General features: G+C 44.6%; 1 protein-coding gene across 1 annotated transcript in view; it reads left to right on the top strand.

Moving 5' to 3' along the window:
- The window catches only part of sema3d (sema domain, immunoglobulin domain (Ig), short basic domain, secreted, (semaphorin) 3D), a 97,393-nt gene that overhangs the window by 63,170 nt on the left and 29,223 nt on the right, over positions 1-5,000 (top strand). The gene's annotated exons all lie outside the window — the stretch shown is intronic.

Below are 5,000 nucleotides of genomic sequence, written 5' to 3' on the forward strand. Positions count from 1 at the left end.
TAGCAGCGGGGCTGTTGCCTGCTCATGCACGAGGTTTGATGGTAGGCGGCTTTTTGGAAACAACAGGAGGGTGAGTTTTTTTTAAAAAGACACTAACAATCGCTTGAGCTCTCAAATCGGCAAGAAATCCTCTATTATTCCTTTAAATTGTATTAAAATCTTGTCTTGTCTCGTCCCTCCCCTAGTGCCCACATTAGCATTAGTTTATCACTGGTTACAGAGGGAATTAAGGTGGAGCTGACTGTTTTGTAGACCTCTAGATGGCACAGTTAGCTCTGTTATTGTGGTCGTCCACTGCACTATGCTGCTTTTAACATCAATTGATCCAAATTTTGTAACACTGTTCAAGATCAGGGTAGTCCTGCTTTAGTCCTGCTTTAGTCCTGCTTCAGACCTGCTTCAGACCTGCTTTAGTCCTGCTTTAGACCTGCTTTAGACCTGCTTTAGTCCTGCTTTAGTCCTGCTTCAGACCTGCTTCAGACCTGCTTTAGTCCTGCTTTAGTCCTTCTTTAGTCCTGCTTTAGTCCTACTTCTGACCCACTTTAGTCCTGCTTTAGTCCTTCTTTAGTCCTGCTTTAGACCTGCATTGGTCCTGCTTTAGTCTTGCTTTAGTCCTGTTTTAGTCCTGTTTTAGTCCCTGTTTAGTCCTGTTTTAGTCCTGTTTTAATCCCGCTTTAGTCCCGTTTTAGTCCCACTTTAGTCCCACTTTAGTCCTGTTTTAGTCCCACTTTAGTCCCACTTTAGTCCTGTTTTAGTCCCGCTTAAGTCCCACTTTAGTCCTGCTTTAGTCCCGCTTTAGTCTCGTTTTAGTCCCGCTTTAGTCCCGCTTAAGTCCCACTTTTGTCCTGTTTTAGTCCCGCTTTAGTCTCGTTTTAGTCCCACTTTAGTTCTGTTTTAGTCCCGCTTTAGTCTCGTTTTAGTCCCGCTTTAGTCCCACTTTATTCCTGTTTTAGTCCCGCATAAGTCCCACTTTAGTCCTGTTTTAGTCCAGCTTTAGTCTCGTTTTAGTCCCGCTTTAGTCCCACTTTAGTCCGGTTTTAGTCCCGCTTTAGTCCCGCTTAAGTCCCACTTTAGTCCTGTTTTAGTCCCGCTTAAGTCCCACTTTAGTCCTGTTTTAGTCCCGCTTTAGTCTCGTTTTAGTTCCACTTTAGTCCTGTTTTAGTCCCGTTTTAGTCTCGTTTTAGTCCCGCTTTAGTCCCACTTTAGTCCTGTTTTAGTCCCGCTTAAGTCCCACTTTAGTCCTGTTTTAGTCCCGCTTAAGTCCCACTTTAGTCCTGTTTTAGTCCCGCTTTAGTCTCGTTTTAGTCCCACTTTAGTCCTGTTTTAGTCCCACTTTAGTCCTGTTTTAGTCCCGCTTTAGTCCCACTTTAGTCCTTTTTTAGTCCCGCTTAAGTCCCACTTTAGTCCTGTTTTAGTCCCACTTTAGTCCTGTTTTAGTCCCGCTTAAGTCCCACTTTAGTCCTGTTTTAGTCCCGCTTAAGTCCCACTTTAGTCCTGTTTTAGTCCCGCTTTAGTCTCGTTTTAGTTCCACTTTAGTCCTGTTTTAGTCCCACTTTAGTCTCGTTTTAGTCCCGCTTAAGTCCCACTTTAGTCCGGTTTTAGTCCCGTTTAAGTCCCACTGAGAGACAACAACAACAACATGGACTACGACAGAGTCTGAGGACTGCGAAGGGTCTGAGGAGTAAAGTCTGGCGGTAATGCAACACTCGGATGCCAACCGCCATAAAACAACAACAACAACAACAACAAGAACTTTGACGGGAGATGGCGGAGGAGAGTGGATCGGGGATGGAAGACGTTCTGGACGGCGTGGAGGAGCAGCCTTTTCTGCCTGCACGTGCCCGGAAACGTAAAAAGTCCCTTAGCTCGTCCGAGGGTTCTGGGAATGAGCAGCAGGATGAGGCTGAAGCTATTGATGTCCGGGGTGAGAGCAGAGACTGTAAGGTGATCATAAAGCTTGCACAGGATAGTGCATCCTTTAAGGAGTGGAATTCAGTGGCATTGTCAAAGAGCCTAACTGTAGCTGTGGGAGTGATCAAGAGTGCGAGTGTCCTTAGAGATGGCTCGCTGCTGGTCGTGTGCAAGGACGCGGCTCAGCAACGGAAGGCGATTGGAACTAAACGTCTGGGTGGAAAGGACATTCTTGTGTCTGATGCTGAAAGAAACACGGTCAGAGGAGTTATCGTAGGTGTCCCTACGGCGACGTCTGTGGATGAAGTTAAGGAGAATTTGACTGGAGCTACGGTGGTGGACGCTAGGCGTTTGAAGGTGACCCGGTCTGGGGTAAGATGTGACAGCTTGTCGGTAATGGTAACACTTGAAGGGAGGTGCCTGCCTAGTAAGGTGTTCATCATCATCATCATCAATTTTTTTTTTTTTTTTTGTGTTCATTGGGTTCATGTGCCATGACGTTAGGCCATATGTTCCACCGCCCCTGCGTTGCTTTAAGTGCCAGCGCTTTGGGCATATTGCAGCGGTCTGTAGAGGGAGGCAAAGATGTGGTAAATGTGCAGGAGACCACGAGTATGGGAAGTGTGACGTGGGAGCAAAACTGAAGTGCTGTAACTGTGGGGAAGAACATAGCTCTGCCTACGGGGGATGCAGGTATAGCAAAAGAGCTGCTGAGGTGCAGAAAATAAAGGTCTCTCAAGGTATATCCTATGCAGATGCAGTCAAGAAAGTTTCAAGTAACGAGTTTAGAGTAAATACAGAGAGAGGAGCCAGCGCTGCTCCCAGCCAGGGCGAAATGAGAGAGGCCAGGGTGGCTCCCAAGAAGTGTGAAGGTTTCAAGAGTGGAGGTCCCAAGTGTGCAGGTTCCAGAATTAATGAGAATACCCTGGTTGTGGATAGAGAGGATTTTGTACTCTTTATGGTGGATGTTGTAAACTGTGCTGCTCAGACTCAAAGCAGAACTGAAAGGATCAGGATCATTGCTAAAGCTGCAGGGAGATTCCTTGGAACAAAGGAGCTTGATTGGGCAGATATAGAAAACAGGCTAAAGGCGCTAAATGGGAGTCAGAGTGATCAGAGTGACGAGATGGGGGTGGGGGTGGTCTCCTGTCCTCGCCCAGTCTCGTAGACGCACGGCTACCAAGCGGCGAAATCAGTGGACATATTAAAGCCTATAGAATGAAAAAACAACAACAACAACAACACAACAACTATTCTAGTCACAAAAACACATCATGACCTCATGGGCTTTGTAACGCCAAAGCAATGGGAGGAGTACTTTTACGGACTACGACAGAGTCTGAGGACTACGAAAAGTCTGAGGAATAAAGTCTGGCGGTAATGCAACAATTGGATGCCAACCGCCATAAAACAACAACAACAACAACAACAACAAGCCTAAAGAATAAAGCTGTACGGTGGAAGCACCGAACGTCAAAGAAGGAGAGGAAGATGAAGAAGAGTCTCCCTGGAATAAAGCCGGTCACAAAGACATATCATGACCTCATGGGCTTTGTAACACCAAAGCAATGGAAGGAGTACTTTTACGGACTACGACAGAGTCTGAGGAAGATGAAGAAGAGTCTCCCTGGAATAAAGCCGGTTGGTCTCTGAAACAACAACAACTATTCTAGTCACAAAGACATATCATGACCTCATGGGCTTTGTAACACCAAAGCAATGGAAGTACTTTTACAGACTACGACAGAGTCTGAGGACTACGACAAAGTCTGAGGAATAAAGTCTGGCGGTAATGCAACACTTGGATGCCAACCGCCATAAAACAACAACAACAACAACAACAGAGTCTGAGGACTACGACAAAGTCTGAGGAATAAAGTCTGGCGGTAATGCAACACTTGGATGCCAACCGCCATAAAACAACAACAACAACAACAACTTTAGTCCTCTTTTAGTCCCGCTTAAGTCCCACTTTAGTCCTGTTTTAGTCCCACTTTAGTCCTGCTTTAGTCCCGCTTAAGTCCCACTTAAGTCCTGTTTTAGTCCCACTTTAGTCTCGTTTTAGTCCCGCTTTAGTCCTGTTTTAGTCCCACTTTAGTCCTGCTTTAGTCCCGTTTTAGTCCCGCTTTAGTCCTGTTTTAGACCTGCATTAGTCCTGTTTCAGTCCTGTTTTAGTCCCTGTTTAGTCCTGTTTTAGTCTCGTTTTAGTCCCGCTTTAGTCCTGTTTTAGTCCTGTTTTAGTCCCACTTTAGTCCTGATTTAGAGCTTATTAAGGTTTTGGTTTTCCTTGGCTTAGTCCTCCTTTGTTTATTTCTGCTTTTGTGATGTGACAGAGCAATACTATTATAATTGTAAGTATATTTATGTTGAATTGCCCTACTGTGAGTTGTTAGTGGATAGTATAGTGCTAAAACGTAAAAGTGTGCTGTAGTGCTCTAAGGAAAGTCCAGCCCCTGGACAATAGAATTGACCCCTGGTGTACGTTCTCCTTTAAGAGCTCTGCTTTATGTCTCTGTGGGAGAAAAAGGCTTTTGGAGACGGCTGGAGAAGGTCCAGATCAGACTTGATTATTATTTTTATTAATATTAATTGTTTTATGTAAAAAAAAAAAGATAATACAATTAAAACACAAAACTGAATACGGACTACGGCACAAACAGCAAAGGAAATATACAAAAAGAATGGACAAAAAACAATACATTTACTGTTTACATATTCTCTCCCATCTAGTCCAAATTTATCTTCATTCTAATGTCAATCTAGTCCTTTATCCTCAACAATATTTTTATTTATGTATTTGAACATAAGCCACAAAAAACATCCATTAAATAACACAAAAATGATGACACTACAAATAAGTCGCATCGAGTCCAGAGTCAATTACTATTTCAATTCAAATGTTCTTGATCTTCCTGTAAAAAGACTTATAAAACATGTTGTTCTTACAGTTCCCTTTGCCTCCAAATGAGTGTGATCATGACCACTGACCGAGGCTCGTCCCGGGGCTCGTCCCGGGGCTTGTCCCGGGGCCCGTCCCGAGGCCCGTCCCGGGGCTCGTCCCGGGGCTCTTTAGCACTGTAACGACATGA

The sequence above is a fragment of the Eucyclogobius newberryi genome, unplaced genomic scaffold (assembly GCF_026437365.1).
Source record: "Eucyclogobius newberryi isolate DKJ021-1_F unplaced genomic scaffold, fEucNew1.0.hap1 SCAF_7, whole genome shotgun sequence".
Taxonomy (NCBI): domain Eukaryota; kingdom Metazoa; phylum Chordata; class Actinopteri; order Gobiiformes; family Gobiidae; genus Eucyclogobius; species Eucyclogobius newberryi.